Below are 19,921 nucleotides of genomic sequence, written 5' to 3'. Positions count from 1 at the left end.
AACACAGCAGATAGCAGAGCCACAGCCAGGCCGTCTACTGCTATGCTCCATGTTAATCTGCTTACTCCATATTAACTAATTGAGCTGTAGAACAAACAGTGGAGCAGGAAGGCACAGCACATTATAGCCCCAAAACGGTGTGTGTGTGTGTGTGTGTGTGTGTGTGTGTGTGTGTGTGTGTGTGCCACCAGCTTAAGACACACACTTGATGAGTTGCCTCAGAAAGAGAGACACGTCTCAATTAAACGACGGAGAGCGAAGGAGAAGAGAAAAAAAACGTGTTCAACAGGCACCTTAATCAAGCACAGAGCGACCTGTTTCTCCATCTCCATCTCCTGATAAGCAGGGCACTACGCCGATGACAGATGGCTAGGTCTGACCTGACAATTTGGGATAATTTAGCTGTGGAGAGGAGAGGGCCATCACATCTCCACTCTTCATACAGAGAACGGATACTTTCAATTATAGCTGTGTCGGAATGCTGAGACACTGAATGCTGAGACGTGCACACACGAACACACACACACACACACTCACTGAGCCACACGCATACAAACACACAGGCAAACACACACAGAAGCCTTCTGACTGACTGACAGCCTCATTAGCATATGTGTTGCCTGGCAACCGAAACAACATCGTCAACTTCCTTTTTCCTTTATTGGTATTCATGTATTTTGTTTGGAGACCAGCTACTAAACACCACTACACACTTAGAAAAAAGGGTTCTTCGGCTGTCCCCATAGGAGACCCCTTTTTGGTGGAACTCAAAAGGGCTCTTCTACCCATTGTCTTACATCAGCTAGTGCGTTGGTTCCACCTGCACTGATCTGTCTCGTACCTCGCAAAGGATCATGGGATAGATCAAAAGTAGTCCGGCTACAAGGTGTTGCCACAACATTTGAAAATATTACCTAGGCGACATCGTCTGCTGAATCCCATTTCTGCCTCAAAAATGTCTGAATTAATCTAAGCTAGAACAATAAATGTCAATAATGTTGATGTTCTTTTGGTGAGGAAGTCTTAGTCACCCCATTTTACATCTAGCTAAAGATAATTGTCCTTCAATGAGCAGTATTTCTGAAGCTTGACTATGGGCACGAAAGCTAGCATAGATTTGTCCGGCAACAGATGAGCCAGTCACTGAAATGTTCTGATAAAAACTAGTTAATTGCATCCGCCATGGAGCCCAGTTTCATAATTTTACCATATGTCCCAGCTGCTTGGCATGGTTTTGAAGTAATCGCAAAAAAACAGGGCTTATTTTAGGGCATTTTTCACCCTGCCAGCTCCAATTAGTTCACTGAGCACGTAGCACCAACTCACCTTCCAAACTTTCTATTCCTAGCCTACTGTTCTCCATCAAAATGCCAGCTTCGCAATTGTTAGCAATGAGATTTACCCACGTAAACCTTAAACATTTACCTCAGGTAACGGCTACTTGATGTGCGATCTCACTGTTCGGCTGAGTACACGTTGCGGTGGCCCACGGTGAAGAGATGGCTGACGCCAAGCGATTAAATGTTTTTTTTTAATTCTGGTCATGGTTTACCAAATTCTTTCCAGAAAAAGGTGTAAAACCTAAAACAAAACACGTGTCCGTGTTCTCTTTTTCAAGATTTTGCCAATTGAAACCGGCAGAAAAATTTGAATGAAAAACGAAACGATTTTTGGACCAGTTTTGTTGTTTATAAATGGTTGCTGGGTAATTTGATATGCGTCGAAATCTGTTCATTAGTAGGCATCGAATTGAGTGTATGCTGCGCTGGTTCACTGAGTTGCAACCAAATGGATGGGTCTACCTCGTTGATTTGTAGATCTGACACCTCAGATTGTGAGCCCAGAAAGGTATGTAGTACCCACAGGTGGACACGGGGAGGAGAAAGTGAACTATAAACCCATTCAGTTTTTTGCCTAACCCTAACCCTAACCCTAGGTATAAACTATTTTGCAATAACCCTAACCCTGAACAGATAGTAACCCTAGCCACAACCTAAATTCAATGGTAGGATAGCCTAGAACATTTTTATAAAGTATTTTCGTAATAATATTATGTTAGTTAATACCATTATAGTACTAAATAGCATTTTCATTGTTTTGTTTTTTTAAGTTAAAACCTCTAGGTATTTGCTGTTTTTTTCCCCATTATTTCTTCATTTATGGTATTTATTATTGCAAGGCAGAACACTTGATAAACAAGCCACATTCTACAGACAGTCACGGATTACAAAAAGAAAACCAGCCCAGTCGCGGACATCGACGTCTTGCTTCCAGACAAATTAAATAACTTCTATGCGCGCTTTGAGGACAATACAGTGCCACCGACGCGAACCACTACCAAAGACTGTGGGCTCTCCTTCTCCGTGGCCGACGTGAGTAAAACATTTAAACGTGTTAACCCTTGCAAGGCTGCCAGCCCAGATGGCATCACTAGCCACGTCCTCAGAGCATGCGCAGACCAGCTGGTTGGTGTGTTTACAGACATTTTCAATCTCTCCCTATGCCAGTCTGCTGTCCCCACATGCTTCAAGATGGCCACCATTGTTCCTGTTCCCAAGAAAGCTAAGGTAACTGAACTAAATGACTATCGCCCCGTAGCACTCCTGTCATCATGAAGTGCTTTGAGAGACTTGTCAAGGATCATATCATCTCCACCCTACCTGTCACCCTAGACCCACTTCAATTTGCTTACCGCCCCAATAGATCCACAGACGATGCATTCGCCATCACACTGCCCTATCCCATCTGGACAAGAGGAATACCTATGTAAGAATGCTGTTCATTGACTACAGCTCAGCGTTCAACACCATAGTACCCTCCAAACTCATCATGAAGCTTGAGAACCTGGGTCTCAACCCCACCCCGTGGAACTGGGTCCTGGACTTCCTGACGGGCCATCCCCAGGTGGTGAAGGTAGGAAACAGCATCTCCACTCTGCTGATCCTCAACACTGGGGCCCCACAAGGGTGCGTTCTCAGCCCCCTCCAGTACTCCTTGTTCACCCACGACTGTGAGGCCAAGCACGCCTCCAACTCAATCATCAAGTTTGCAGACGACACAACAGTAGTGGGCTTGATGACCAACAATGACGAGGCAGCCTATAGGGAGGAGGTGAGGGCACTCGGAGTGTGGTGTCAGGAAAACAACCTTCAGGAAACAGCAAAGGGCGTACCCCCCCTATCCACATCGACGGGACAGCAGTGGAGAAGGTGGAAAGTTTTAAGTTCCTCGGTGTACATATCAGGGACAAACTGAAATGGTCCACTCACACAGACAGTGTGGTGAAGAAGGCACAACAGCGCCTCTTCAACCTCAGGAGGCTAAAAAAAATGTGGCTTGTCACCGAAAACCCTAACTAACTTTTACAGGTGCACAATCGAGATCATCCTGTCAGGCTGTATGACCACTTGGTACGGCAACTGCACCGCCCACAACCAAAGGGCTCTCCAGAGGGTGATGTGGTCTGCACAACGCATCACCGGGGGCAAACTACCTGCCCTTCAGGACACCGACGACACCCGATGTCACAGGAAGGCCAAAAAGATCATCAAGGACAATAACCACTCGAGCCACAGCCTGTTCACCCCGCTTCCATCCAGAAGGCGAGGTCAGTACAGGTGCATCAAAGCTGGGACAGAGAGACTGAAAAAAATATTATTTCTCAAGGCCATCAGATTGTCTCAAGGCCACTAGCACTCAAAGCCACTTTCTCAAGGCACTAGCACAGACAGGCGGCTGCCTACCTACAGACTTGATATCATTGGCCACTTTAATAAATGGAACACTAGTCACTTTAATAATGCCACTTTAAGAATGTTTACATATCTCACATTACTTATCTCATATGTATAGTACACTACACCATCTATTATATACTATCTATTGCATCTTAGTCGCTCTGTCACTGCTCATCCATATATTTTATATTTATATATTCTTATCCCATTCCTTTACTAGATTGTGTGTATTAGGTTTTGTTGTGGAATTTGTTAGATATTAGATTTTGTTGTGGAATTGTTAGATATTACCTGTTAGATACTGCTGCACTGTCGGATCTAGAAGCATAAGCATTTCGCTACACTCGCAATAACATCTGCTAACCATGAGTATGTGACCAATTGTCACGCCCTGGCCATAGAGAGGGTTTTATTCTCTATTTTAGTTAGGCCAGGGTGAGACTAGGGTGGGCATTCTATGTCCTTTTTTCTATGTTTTTGTATTTCTTTGTTTTGGCCTGGTATGGCTCTCAATCAGGGACAGCTGTACATCGTTGTCGCTGATTGGGAGCCATACTTAGGCAGCCTGTTTTCCTTTGGGTTTTTGTGGGTAGTTGTTTCTGTTGGGTAGGTTGCACCTGACAGGACTGTTTTTCGTCGGTGTTTGTTATTTTGTTTAGTGTTCACCATTCCTTCTAAATAAAAGAACATGAGTATACACGTTCCCGCTGCGTTTTGGTCCACTCAATACAACGAACGTTACACCAATACAATTTGATTTGAAGTATAAGACCACGAAGCATCAGTTACAGGCTACAAGCAGCAATATGATTGACATAAAATAGTATGCAACGAAACACTATATGTCCCACTCATTACTTTACAGTTACCTATATACAGTTGAAGTCAGAAGTTCACATACACTTAGGTTGGAGTAATTAAAACTCGCTTTTCAACCACTCCACACATTTCTTGTTAACAAACTATAGTTTTGGCAAGTCGGTTAGGACATCTACTTTGTGCATTTTTCCAACAATTGTTTACAGACAGATTATATCACTGATAATTCACTGTATCACAATTCCAGTGGGTCAGAAGTTTACAAACACTAAGTTGACTGTGCCTTTAAACAGCTTGGAAAATTCCAGAAAAATACGTCATGGCTTTAGAAGCTTCTGATAAGCTAATTGACATCATTTGAGTCAATTGGAGGTGTACCTGTGGATGTATTTCAAGGCCTACCTTCAAACTCAGTGCCTCTTTGCTTGACATCATGGGAAAATCAAAAGAAATCAGCCAAGACCTCAGAAAGAAAATTGTAGACCTCCACAAGTCTGGTTCATCCTTGGGAGCATTTTCCAAACGCCGGAAGGTACCACGTTCATCTGTACAAACAATAGTACGCAAGTATAAACACCATGGGACCACGCAGCCGTCATACACACAGAAGGAGACGCGTTCTGTCTCCTAGAGATGAACGTACTTTGGTGCGAAAAGTGCAAATCAATCCCAAAACAACAGCAAAAGCCCTTGTGAAGATGCTGGAGGAAACAGGTACAAAAGTATCTATATCCACAGTAAAAATGAGTCCTATATCGACATAACCTGAAAGGCCGCTCAGCAAGGAAGAAGCCACTGCTCCAAAACCCCCATAAAAAAGCCAGACTACGGTTTGCAACTGCACATGGGGACAAAGATCGTACTTTTTGGAGAAATGTCCTCTGGTCTGATGAAACAAAAATAGAACTGTTTGGCAATAATGACCATCATTATGTTTGGAGGAAAAGGGGGATGCTTGCAAGCCAAAGAACACCATTCCAACCGTGAAGCCCAGGGATGGCAGCATCATGTTGTGGGGGTGCTTTGTTGCAGGAGGGACTGGTGCACTTCATAAAATAGATGGCACCATGAGGAAGCAAAATTATGTGGATATATTGAAGCAACATCTCAAGACATCAGTCAGGAAGGTAAAGCTTGGTCGCAAATGAGTCTTCCAAATGGACAATGACCCCAAGCATACTTCTAAAGTTGTGGCAAAATGGCTTAAGGACAACAAAGTCAAGGTATTGGAGTGGCCATCACAAAGCCCTGACCTCAATCCTATAGAAAATGTGTGGGCAGAACTGAAAAGGCGTGTGCGAGCAAGGACGCCTACAAACCTGACTCAGTTACACCAGCTCTGTCAGGAGGAATGGGACAAAATTCACCCAACTTATTGGGGGAAGCTTGTGGAAGGCTACCCGAAACATTTGACCCAAGTTCAACAATTTAAAGGCAATTCTACTAAATACTAATTGAGTGCATGTAAACTTCTGACCCACTGGGAATGTGATGAAATAATTAAAAGCTGAAATAAATCATTCTCTCTATTATTCTGACATTTCACATTCTTAAAATAAAGTGCTGATCCTAACTAACCTAAAACAGGAAATTTTTACTAGGATTAAATGTCAGGACTTGTGAAAAACTGGGTTTAAATGTATTTGGCTAAGGTGTATGTAAACTTCCGACTTCAACTGTACAATACCAAAAGGACAGATTTCCACCGGTCTAATGTCCATTGCTCGTGTTTCTTGGCCCAAGCAAGTCTCTTATTATTGGTGTCCTTTAGTAGTGGTTTCTTTGCAGCAATTCGACCATGAAAGCCTGATTTACACAGTCTCCTCTGAACATTTGAAAATAAACTGTTAGCTACACAGCTGACCAAGTCACTGCACTGGCGACCAACATCCTTGCACAGAATTTGTGCAGGAGATAGCCACCGGTTTGTTTTTATTTTCTCAAATTTACAAACTATTAAATCTGTCACAACATTTTAAGAATTTAGCTAGCTATTTATTCTGCATATTTCATGGAGAGTTATACAAGAGTGCAGTGATGTCCAAAATTAGGAACTATGTTTTCATTTTTTGAATGGCGGATGCTCAATATTCAAATTTGAATAAGAGTTCCACATCCTACAAGGCAGATCGGTCACAGAGTTTCTAAACCCAGAGGCACAACATCGCGAGACTTCTGGGAACGCTTGCGAAACAGACCAAACAGAGCAGGCAGGGGGTTTGGTGTTTGAGAGAAGGGAAAGATTCTTCCTTAGTTGTGCCTTTTAGATTTTGAGAAAATCTACAACTTAGAATCGAGCCAATGGCTTAAGTAGTTTAACATGTTATAACTCCAACCTCGTGAATGTGATAAACTGACACGTTTCCATTTTCGTCAAAATAATTTCATATCGAAGGAGTGCCTTTGATTTGATGGCCTGCACATGCGCAGTTCAGCGCGAGACAACCATGACACCAGATGACGCGTTTCTACACATGAGCTTAGCAAGCCAACGTCACCATGACATTGCCTATAAGTGTGATCGGGGATTTCTATTGGAGAAGCAATTTTTGCCTATCTTCATACTGTACTGTCTTTGGATTGGTTGAGGGACGAGTGTCGCGGAGGAGTGACACCATTTGATGTGAGACAATGGTTCTTCCTGGAACCAAAAATGATTATTCTATGGGGACAGCCCAAGAACACTTTTAGGTTCTAGATAATATCTTTTTTTTTAAGAGTGTATGGATCCAGGTCAAATCAACACCAGCCAACAGTCTTGTATGTGATATCATGTTTACCATTTAAAGGGATGAGAGCTCACTGAGTAATTTATTGAGATATTACAAGTTTGTTTTGACTCTAAAAGATACAGTATATAACCAACTCTACATGCTAGAAAATATTAAATAAATAGCAGTGATAGCAGACAGTTGTAGGGAAGCAGACAAGTGCAATTCGTCATTAAGTTGAAATAATTAGGGCTTTGATTCCCTCTCTATCTGGAGTACAGACATCAATGCCATTAATGTATGTGCATACTGTAGTATACACCTACATTATACAGTGACACAGTGTATTATAAGCCTACATTACACAGTGCCATTGTGTAGTATAAACCTACATTATACAGTGACATACTATAGTGTCAGTAGAGGCTCCTCGGAGGAGGAAGTGCAGGACCATCCTACTCAGTGAATTTCATTTAAAAAAATTAATAGTGAGGGGCCTCCAGAGTGGCGCAGTGGTCTAAGACACTGCATTTCAGTGCTAGAGGCATCACTACAGATCCGGGTTCGATCCCGGGCTGTGTCGCAGCCGGCCGCGACTGGGAGACCCATGAGGCGGCACACAATTGGCCCACTGTCGTCCGGGTTAGGAAATGGTTTGGCTGGCTGGGATGTCCTTGTCCCATCACGCTCTAGCAACTACTCGTGGCAGCCGAGCACATACATGCAGACTTCGGTCGCCAGCTGTACGGTGTTTCCTCTGAAACATTGGTGCGGCTGGCTTCCGGGTTAAGCCAGCAGTGTGTCAAGAAGTAGTGCAGCTTGGTGGGGTTGTGTTTCGGAGGACGCATGACTCTTGACCTTCGCCTTCTCCTAGTCCATACGGGAGTTGCAGCGATGGGACCACAGGTGTAACTGCTAAACTGATTACTATACACTGTACTACGTGATTGTAGTGGGTTCACTGACGTGTTAGTCCTAGTAGCTATGTTGACTATGATGTTAGCTAATATGGTGACAACGATGTAGGCTGTGTGTAGCGGTTATGGTATGAATGTTTGGCTTGGAATGTTTTTTTCGCAGCTGTTGTGTTGTGCACTGAAGTCCACAAGCAAAGGGAAAATGTGAGAGGAGGAGAGCACGTAGATGAGAGAAGGAATTATACAATGAGCAGAGTGATGATGATGTGTGTATGTGGCTGCTATGAAAGTGAACTGTGTGTGCAGAGGATCAGGGGTGTATTCATTCAGCCGATTCTGTTGAAAAACATTTCTCAAATGCAACAAAATGGGGTTAAACCAATAGAAACTTGTTTGCAACTGTTTTGACTAATGATTACACCCTAGGTAAACTAGATGCAGGCAAAAGTGTGCAAGGTGGTATTGAAAGTGTCACTAGCTACGTTTCCATCCAATTGGCGACAGATTTTCATGCGAATACTCTAAAATCCACATAAAAACATGTACATACTCCCACCAGAAATGTGTGTCCATCAAATCAAACTGTTGCAGATAAAAGTCTGTGAGTGATGATGTAGCGCACATAAAAATACCTGTTGCGGTTAAATTCCCATGTACCTAATTAAAAAATACAAGTTAAACTCTATTGATGGTTTTCTCACCAAAAATGTGCCATTATATAGTGAGTGTGCCCACAGCGCTATCTGCATGCTGTTGGCTAAAGCGTCTGTATAGCCTACAGGATTAGATGACTATTATGGACAAAAGAGAGAGATTCTTTGTATTTGTCAAATGGCAGTCAAGCATTGATCATCCTGTCACCAGAATAAGACCCTCGATATTTATTGGAAAGGAGCATCAAGCTTATCACTGTGCACTTTCACCACCCTGTGACGTTCATCATAACTTATTTCATCTGTAGACTAATAAACTGCATGCTTTACCAACGAGTCGTAGTGGGAGGACCACACAACATGTCATCGCGTGCCTCCAAGTTTACTTCCATATGATGATTATTATGTCAATATTTGCGCATAAAAATGTTTCCACCAACATTTTTCCCATTATTCATTTTACAGACACAAAAAGATCCCACCTTGTATAGTGTATTTTGTTTTCTAGACATTTGGAAAGTTTACCCCCCAAAAATCTGTTTCCATCAGGCCTGTCATGACATTTTTTATCCAACATGTGCTTTACTCACATAAAAAGGTAGGATCCAATTTGTCTCTCGACCTGTGCACCTGCGTTATAAACTTTAATTCGTAGCAACATCATGATGGATATAGGGAAAATTGGAGTGTCATTGTAGCCTAAACCTATTGATGTTACATTGAATGGAATATGAATGACAGTCATCCAATATGCTGTAATAGAAATAAGGCCATGTTCATTAAAAAAAAAGTATCCTCCCTAATCTTAAACGGCACCGTCTGCCACTGTGTAGTATAAGCCTACATTATACAGTGACATAGTGTAGTAAAAGCCTACATTATACAGTGACATAGTGTAGTATAAGCCTACATTATACAGTGACATAGTGTAGTATAAGCCTACATTATACAGTACCATAGCGTAGTATAAGCCTACATTATACAGTGACATAGTGTAGTAATGATAGGAGAGACCATGTCAGGATATGACAGAGCCAAGTGACTTGGTGTATAGCGAGAATAGGAGAGGGCCTAGAACAGAGCCCTGGGGGACACCAGTGGTGAGAGCGCATGGTGCGGAGACAGATTCTCGCCACGCCACCTGGTAGGAGCGACCTGTCAGGTAGGACGCAATCCAAGCGTGGGCCGCGCCGGAGATGCCCAACTCGGAGAGGGTGGAGAGGAGGATCTGATGGTTCACAGTATCAAAGGCAGCAGATAGGTCTATTATACAGTGACATAGTGTAGTATAAGCCTACATTATACAGTGACAGTGTAGTATAAGCCTACATTATACAGTGACATAGTGTAGTAAAAGCCTACATTATACAGTACCATAGCGTAGTATAAGCCTACATTATACAGTACCATAGTGTAGTATAAGCCTACATTATATAGTGACATAGTGTAGTATAAGCCTACATTATATAGTGACATAGTGTAGTATAAGCCTACATTATACAGTGACATAGCGTAGTATAAGCCTACATTATACAGTACCATAGCGTAGTATAAGCCTACATTATACAGTGACATAGTGTAGTATAAGCCTACATTATACAGTGACATAGCGTAGTATAAGCCTACATTATACAGTGACATAGCGTAGTATAAGCCTACATTATACAGTGACATAGCGTAGTATAAGCCTACATTATACAGTGACAGTGTTGTATAAGCCTACATTATACAGTGACATAGCGTAGTATAAGCCTACATTATACAGTGACATAGTGTAGTATAAGCCTACATTATATAGTGACATAGTGTAGTATAAGCCTACATTATATAGTGACATAGTGTAGTATAAGCCTACATTATATAGTGACATAGTGTAGTATAAGCCTACATTATATAGTGACATAGTGTAGTATAAGCCTACATTATATAGTGACTAGTGTAGTATAAGCCTACATTATACAGTGCCATAGCGTAGTATAAGCCTACATTATACAGTGACATAGTGTAGTATAAGCCTACATTATACAGTGCCATAGCGTAGTATAAGCCTACATTATATAGTGACATAGTGTAGTATAAGCCTACATTATATAGTGACATAGTGTAGTATAAGCCTACATTATACAGTGACATAGCGTAGTATAAGCCTACATTATACAGTGACATAGTGTAGTATAAGCCTACATTATACAGTGACATAGCGTAGTATAAGCCTACATTATACAGTGACATAGCGTAGTATAAGCCTACATTATACAGTGACATAGCGTAGTATAAGCCTACATTATACAGTGACAGTGTTGTATAAGCCTACATTATACAGTGACATAGCGTAGTATAAGCCTACATTATACAGTACCATAGCGTAGTATAAGCCTACATTATACAGTGACATAGCGTAGTATAAGCCTACATTATACAGTGACAGTGTAGTATAAGCCTACATTATACAGTGACAGTGTAGTATAAGCCTACATTATACAGTGACAGAGTAGTATAAGCCTACATTATACAGTACCATAGCGTAGTATAAGCCTACATTATACAGTGACATAGCGTAGTATAAGTCTACATTATACAGTGACATAGTGTAGTATAAGCCTACATTATACAGTGACATAGTGTAGTATAAGCCTACATTATACAGTGACATAGTGTAGTAAAAGCCTACATTATACAGTGACATAGTGTAGTAAAAGCCTACATTATACAGTGCCATAGCGTAGTATAAGCCTACATTATACAGTACCATAGCGTAGTATAAGCCTACATTATACAGTGACATAGTGTAGTATAATCCTACATTATACAGTGACATAGTGTAGTATAATCCTACATTATATAGTGACATAGTGTAGTATAAGCCTGCATTATACAGTGACATAGTGTAGTATAAGCCTACATTATATAGTGACATAGTGTAGTAAAAGCCTACATTATACAGTGACATAGTGTAGTAAAAGCCTACATTATACAGAGCCATTAGTACATGACTGTACTAGGTCCAACCGCTTTGCCACAAGTTTAAAAAGACTCTTTGTTTTCCTACAGAGCCGAGTCTCTCTCACAGTCACAGCGCCCTACTTTCCCCTGCGCCTGAAATAGAGAGGGCTCTGTTGAAAAGTGTGTGTGTGTGTATGTGACCTAAAGTTTGCACTGACTTAACCATTGCTCCACAAAATCTACAGACTTATTATTAAGTTGCAAGTTATAAACTTTCTTTGAGACTGTAATTAAAGTCACAATATCAATTGGACCCAGTGTAAAGTACAGTATGTGGAGGGATACAATAGCCATGGCTCAGGTCTGTTCTTAGGTTAGTTCACCAGGGGCCAGCCCAGTGTTCATAGTCCCAGTCCACATATGCTTGGCGTCGGGTTACCACCCAGGTATCTGTTGCCATGGTAACAGCATGACTGGCGGTATCAGTCGAGCCCAGCGTTTCGTTCAATTCAGCTGTACGGACAGAATAATGCAAACATGGACGGGCTTTTGACATCTCCTTTTTCAATCTGCTCTCTTTTTCCTCCCTCGCTATATAAACTCATACTGCAGTTAGCATCAACAAGATAGACAGAAATAGTATCTGTGGTCTGTAATTTAGATTTCCTGTACACATCAAGAAATAAGCCCCGAGTTGACCATAACTTAGAATTCACCTTTAAGAAAGAGTTTTGCTTGGTTGCAGGTTAGGTCCGATGGTAATTTAGAACAAAGAAAGAACTTGTGTGAGAGCTACGGCCGTAGCTTTATCAATAACTGTTTTTCAGCAGAGGAACTGATGAGGAACTGATGTTAGTAACACTAAAGCTTGTAGTCTGCTCCCGAGTGGCGCAGCGGTCTTAGGCACTGCATCTCAGTGCAAGAGGTGTCACTGCAGTCCCTGGTTCAAATCCAGGCTGCATCACATCCGGCTGTGATTGAGAGTCCCATAGGGCGGTGCACAATTGGCCCAGCATCGTCCGGGTTTGGCCGGGGTAGGCTGTCATTGTAAATAAGAATTTGTTCTGACTTGCCTAGTTAAATAAAGGTAAAATAAAAATAGCTCTGTATTGTTTGGAGTGACAATGACCATAGGAGTTGACAAGACAGCGCAAACACATCTGGGTTCAGGCTATGAAGTTTGGATTTTCTTCTGTAAGGCAACATCAACAGAGAGCTGAGTTTCAAAGGTAAAAAGTGACATGAGATAGTCTTGAACCAGGAGCTTCACAGTACCATGGAAACAGCTGTTACTGTTTTGACAGAAGTGACCCTATACAGATTTGAAGCCCCTCTAAGAAGTGGATCTGTGTGTGTTTGTGTGTGCGTGCACACGCGCGTTAACTAAAGGCAGAATCCTGTCTTCAAACATGTACGTGGAACTCACAACTGACCCTTTCTGCACTAACTTTTTTTGACTCATCAAATACGCTGCTGTTACTGTTTATTATCTATCCTGTTGCCTAGTTACGTTATCCCTAACTATATGTACATATCTTCCTCAATTACTTTGTACCCTAGCACATCGACTCAGTACTGGGGAGGCAGGTAGCCTAGTGGTTAGAGTGTTGGGCCAGTAACCGAAAGGTCGCTAGATCGAATCACCGAACTGACAAGGTAAAAATCTGTCGTTCTGCCCCTGAACAAGGCAGTTAACCCACTGTTCCTAGGCCGTCATTGTAAATAAGAATTTGTTCTTAACTGACTTTCCTATATAAATAAAGGATGAATAAATAAAATAAAAGTACTGGTACCCTGTGTATATGGCCAAGTTATCGTTACTCATTGTGTATTTATTCCTTGTGTTATTGTTTATCTCTGCATCGTTTCTCTCTCCTGTTGTTTTACGAAGCATGTGACAAATACATTTGATTTGATTCCTTCCAAATCTCCCTTTGACAAGAATGCCTGATTCACACAAAAGACGGAGCTTAGTGCCACCACTCAGGATCCATCCTTAAGTCTACAGACACACTGTTGTAGAGAAGTGAAACTGGCAGACACACTTTTACCCTAACCACAGAAACACATACATGGTCCTCCCTCGCCATCCCTTTGACAAATCAGACCATGACTCCATCCTCCTGCTTCCTGTTTACAAGCAAAAACTCTAAACAGGAAGCCCAGTACGGAAGTGGTCCGACAAAGCGGACACTAAGCTACAAGACTGCTTCGCTAACACGGCCTGGAATATGTTCAGGGATTCATCCGATAACATTAAGGAGTTTACCACATCACAGACGACGTTGAGACATTCCACAGCTGCACCACTGAGAGCATCTTGACTGCATCAAGACTCTTGGTATGGCAACTGCACTGCCCTCAATCGCAAGGAGCTCCTGAGGATGGTGCGGACGCCCCAGAACATCACTGGGGCCGAGCTCTCTGCCATCCAGGACCTCTATACCAGGCGGTGTCAGAGGAAGATCTGGAAAATGTTCAGACCCAAGCCACAGACAGTTAAGCCACAGACCCAAGCCACAGACTGCTTCTGCATGGAAAGATGTACCGGATCGCCAAGTCTGGGACCAAAAGGCACCTGAACAGCTTATTCCCCCCTAGCCATAAGACTGCTGAACAGTTCATCAGATGGCTAACCGGACTACTGCATTGACCCTTTTTTGCACTGACTCTATGCACACTCACTGGACTCTACCCACAGACTCACACATACTTACACTGACACGCACACACACACACACACACACACACACACACACACACACACACACACACACACACACACACACACGAATATTATCATACACACACACACACACACACACTTTCACACTCTCCACTTACACTACTCCTACTCTGTTAATTATCTATCCTGATTGCCAGTCACTTTTACCCCTACCTACATGTACATATTACCTTAACTACCTCATACCCCTAAACATTTACACAGTACTGGTACTCCTTGTATATACAATGCATTCGGAAAGTTTTCAGACCCCTTGACTTTTTAAAAATGTTGTTACAATACAGCCTTGTTCTAAAATGGATTAAATAAAACATTTTCCCTCATCAATCTACACACAATACCCCAAAATGTCAAAGCGAAAACACATTTTTATACATTTTAGCAAATTTATTTCAAACAAAAAACAGAAATACTCAGACCTCAGAAGTATTCAGATCTCAGGTGCATCCTGTTTCCATTGATCATCCTTGAGATGTTTCTACAACTTGGAGTTCACCTGTGGTAAATTCAATTGATTGGACATAATTTGGAAAGGCACACACCTGTCTATATAAGGTCCCACAGTTGACAGTGCATGTCAGAGCAAAAACCAAGCCATGAGGTTGAAGGAATTATCTGTAGAGTTCTGGAGGATTGTGTCGAGGCACAGATCTGGAGAAGGATACTAAAAACATCTGCAGCATTGAAGGTCCCCAAGAACACAGTGGCCTCCATCATTCTTAAATAGAAGAAGTTTGGAACCACCAAGACTCTTCCTAGAGCTGGCCACCAGGGAGGTGACCAAGAACCCGATTGTCACTCTGACAGAGCTCCAGAGTTCCTCTGTGGAGATGGGAGAACCTTCCAGAAGGACAACCATCTCTGCAGCACTCCACCAAGCAGGCCTTTATGGTAGAGTGGCCAGACGGAAGCCACTCCGCAGTAAAAGGCATATGACAGACAGCTTGGAATTTGCCAAAAGGCACCTAAAGGACTGTCAAAGAAACAAGATTCTCTGGTCTGATGAAACCAAGATTGAACTCTTTGGCCTGCATGCCAAGCGTCACGTCTGGAGGAAACCTGGCACCATCCCTACGGTGAATCATGGTGGTGGCAACATCATGCTGTGGGGATGTTTTTCAGCGGCAAGGACTGGGAGACTAGTCAGGATCGAGGGAAAGATAAATGGAGCAAAATACAGAGAGATCCTTGATGAAAACCTGCTCCAGAGCGCTCAGGACCTCAGACTGGGGCAAAGGTTCACCTTCCAACAGGACAACGACCCTAAGCACACAGCCAAGACAATGCAGGAGTGGCTTCGGGACAAGTCTCTGAATGTCCTTGAGTGGCCCAGCCAGAGCCTGGACTTGAACACGATCGAACATCTCTGAAGAGACCTGAAAATAGCTGTGCAGCGACACTCCCCATCCAACCTGACAGAGCTTGAGATGATCTGTAGAGAAGAATGTGAGAAACTCCCCAAATACAGGTGTTCCAAGCTTGTAGCGTCATACCCAAGATGACTCAAGGCTGTAATCGCTGCCAAAGGTGTTTCAACAAAGTACTGAGTAAAGGGTCTGAATACTTGTGATTTTTCAGTTTATTATTTGTAATACATTTGCAAAAATGTCTAAAACTCTTTTGCTTTGTCATTATGGGGTATTATATGTAGATTGATGAGAAAAAAAAAACAGATTTAATCCATTTTCATGTAAGGCTGTAATGTAAGAAAAAGTGGTCTGTTATTTATTGTATTACTATTTTCTATTTTTATTTGCACATTTTCATACATTTTTTAACTGTGCATTGTTGGGAAAGGGCTTGTAAGTAAGCATTTCACGGTAAAGTCTACACCTGCTGTATTTGGCGCATTGTGACAAAAAATGTTATTTGATTTGACACAATGAGTGTGTTGTTGTGTGCGTCAGTAAGTACTAGGTCTGGGATGAGGAGGGGGGGGTTGGATGCAGTAGAGCAGAGCAGAGTGGAACTAGAGAGCGCAGCGCTAACATTTGTGTACACCACAGGAGGCCAGCAAGCACAGCATTCTTTGTTTGTGTTTTTATGAGAAACACATGGGCTTCTGGCACAATCCTCTCCTTCATTCTCTCTCTCTCCGTCCCTCGTTTTCTGTCCTCCTCTCTAACCAGTGGTGGAAAAAGCACCCAATTGTCATACTTGAGTAAAAGTAAAGATACCTTAATAGAAAATGACTCAAGTAAAAATGAAAGTCACCCAGTAAAATACTACTTGAGTAAAAGTCTAAAAGTATTTGATTGTAAATATACTTAAGGATCAAAAGTAAATGTAATTGCTAAAATATACTTATATTTTAAATATACGGATAGCCAGGGGCTATCTCCAACACTCGGACATCATTTACAAATGAAACGTGTGTTTAGTGAGTCCACCAGATCAGAGGCAGTAGGGATGACCAGGGATGTTCTCTTGATAAGTGTGTAAATTAGACCATTTTCCTGTCCTGCTAAGCATTCAAAATGTAATGAGTACTTTTGGGTTTCAGGGAAAATGTATGGAATAAAAAGTACATTATTTTCTTTAGGAATGTAGTGAAGTAAAAGTAAACGTTGCCAAAAATATTAATAGTAAAGTAAAGTTCAGATACCCCAAAAACGACTTAAGTAGTACTTTAAAGTATTTTTACTTATGTACCTTACACCACTGTCTCTAACTCTCTCTTCTAAATACCTCTCTCTGTAACTCTTACTTCTCCCCATGTCTATCTTTCTGTCCTTCTCTACTCTTTTCTCTTTCTCTCCATCTCCCCCACTTTCTCTCTCTATTCCCCTCGCTCTCCCTCTCTCCATGCCCCAGCCTATCTTTAACTCTTCGCTCCATGTGGTCAGTAACACACACACTTTGAGGAAAACAGATTGTGTCCTCATCTTGACTGTAAGTGCTCCACTCCACTTCACTCGCTTCACGATGAAGGCAACAGGCCTTTTTCTTAATTCCCATAATCTAATTTCCAATCCTATTGCCCACCACTTTCCCTCGCTGCCCTGCGCCCTACGGGCAGCAGACACAATCCTCTTTAGCTAATCTAAGGACCCGCTGGTGCCAGGGACTCCTGCAACACTCCTTTAATCACGTTTCATTTCTCATCTGGCAAACTAGCAAGGATGCCCACACCTCCAGCCTCACCGCTCTGGTCACAATGGAGCCATTCTTATTTCTTATGGACAATCAGAGAAAGGAATTTCAGGGGGGGGGGGGTTGCCAGAGAGAGTGAGGAGAAACTCCATATAGTCATATAGTGAAGTGCCTATTTTGATAGACAGTGAACCGTCATCTCTGACTTGATTCATTTCAGACACGCATGCTCGCGCACGCACACACACCTCACACAGAGGAGTGACACATTGGGGAAACTCCAGAGAAGATTTTCCATTGAGCTGTCACCTCCTATTACCTAACACTATGGTGTAGTGTTGTCAGGCTACCAACAGGGGAGACTGGTACATTCGAACTAAACCATCAATCAAGACCAAAACAACATGTCACACACACCAGACATGACCGCCGCTAACCTTTACATGACACTAACATAACCATTAACTAACACACACACACATTGAAAGACCTGTTGCAAATGCGATGGAAAAGTTCCTCTCCTTTGGGAGTATGACAATGAAAGACCTAAGCGGAAATAGAAAACCATGAAACATAAAAAAGATCAAAACAATTTAAAAAATTGATTTTTAACTTCTGGATGTACATGTCAAGAAAACAGTAGTTGTGGAATGAAAGAAGACTTTTAACATACGCAAACCACAGTAACCAGAGAAAACAAGCAAAGCAGCACGACACACCCAGTGTAGGTCCTCCTCTCTCCTTGTTTGTGTGCTTTGTTTTTCCCATCTCAGGGCTGAACACACCTTGTTCACAGAAGCAGAAGGTCTGGTTAACTGTTAGCTCTCGGCAGTGTGTGTGTATGTGTGTGTGTGTGTGTGCGCATGCGTACGGGCTTGCGTATAGCTCTCCTCTCCTCCCTCTTTCTCTCCATCTAAAATGTATCTCCTCCAGCGATTCGCCCTCCACTTGTCATCTCCCATAATTCACGCTTTTATGGCTTCTCATGAACATGCACAAAAGTAGGTAGCTAACGACTGACACAGACACACACACAACCCCAGAATAGGCTCAAAGCCATCTGCTGTTGCCATGGTGAGCCCATGTGTTGCCTTGACGATGGCTTATTTTGCACGCTAATGGCCTGTCCTTTTTGCCAGGCAACAAATTGCCACAGTGATGCAACCGCACCTGCCTCTCCCTCGGTTACGCGTTGCCATGGAGGTGTCGCTGTTGCCGCAGCAACGGCAGCTATAATCACCCGGCAAGGGCAAACACTCAGCAGAGAGCCTCGGCCAGACCAGCTGTTCAGTACGGCGAAAGAGTGAGTGAGTGAGTGAGTGAGTGAGTGAGTGAGTGAGTGAGTGAGTGAGTGAGTGAGTGAGTGAGTGAGTGAGTGAGTGAGTGAGTGAGTGAGTGAGTGAGAGAGAGAGAAAGAGTGGAGGAATGCAGCTCTGTCAAGGCCAACAAGATCTCATAATTTCACTTTGAAATTAGACGTATTATGGATTCATGTCTATTTTTGACGCATTCATTCCACATGGTTACAGGGTTAATTCCACGTGGTTACAGGGTTAAAACAGAAACAACTCAAAGGTTTAAGTTTAGGTAGTATTTCCCGAGTGGTTAAGGTTAGGGCTGTGGTTTGGGGAAGGCTTAAACAAAATAACCATCAAGTATCCTCCCGGTTTGCTAGAGCTTTGTGACCTGCCGTGGTGCAGTGGTCTGAGCAGCACGCTTCGCCTCTGAGCATCATGAGTTCGCGCCAGTGCTGGGCAATCATTTTTGGGGTAGGAGCCGAGTAAGGCACATGTAGACGTTCTGGGGACCTTTTCAAACGTCCGAAATCAAAGTCTATTTCTAGTGATCAGCCTGGTCAGGGCCCGTTTGGAGTAGCAGTACAGAGGGGACTCTTCTTCTTCTCTCCCTTTCAGTCATTGCTGGCATGCTCTAAGCTGCTGTACTAACCCTTCTTGATACACACACACATACGTAAACAAACGCAAACTGTTTTGTGTGCGAGCGTGGACGCATGTGCGCGCATTCGTGTGTTTGTGTGCGTTTGTGTCAGCGTGTGTAACCGTGCTGAGTAAAAAGCAGCTACAAAATGCAGCATTCTGCTCTGAGCCCCAGTGGCCAGAAACACTTTACTACAGCCTCTACCACAGAAATATACCATTTGGACAGAGAGAGAGAGAGAGCGAGAGAGAGAGATTGAGGAGGGAGTGAGCGAGTTCTATTACACGAAAGTGGAGAGGGATGAGCGCCCTTCTCAAATCAAACAGTAATCTGCGCCGCTCGGTCATGTTGTCAAACAAGCTTT

At 42.7% G+C, this 19,921-nt stretch overlaps 1 protein-coding gene across 5 annotated transcripts in view; it reads right to left on the bottom strand.

Annotated features, from left to right (window-relative positions):
* foxn3 (forkhead box N3) overlaps positions 1-19,921 on the bottom strand; it is a 122,238-nt gene that overhangs the window by 38,141 nt on the left and 64,176 nt on the right. The gene's annotated exons all lie outside the window — the stretch shown is intronic.

This window comes from Salmo salar, chromosome ssa01 (genome assembly GCF_905237065.1).
Source record: "Salmo salar chromosome ssa01, Ssal_v3.1, whole genome shotgun sequence".
In the NCBI taxonomy this organism is placed as follows: Eukaryota; Metazoa; Chordata; class Actinopteri; order Salmoniformes; family Salmonidae; genus Salmo; species Salmo salar.
The sequence above is the reverse complement of the archived record's forward strand: the minus strand, read 5'-3'. Positions and strand labels throughout refer to the sequence as shown.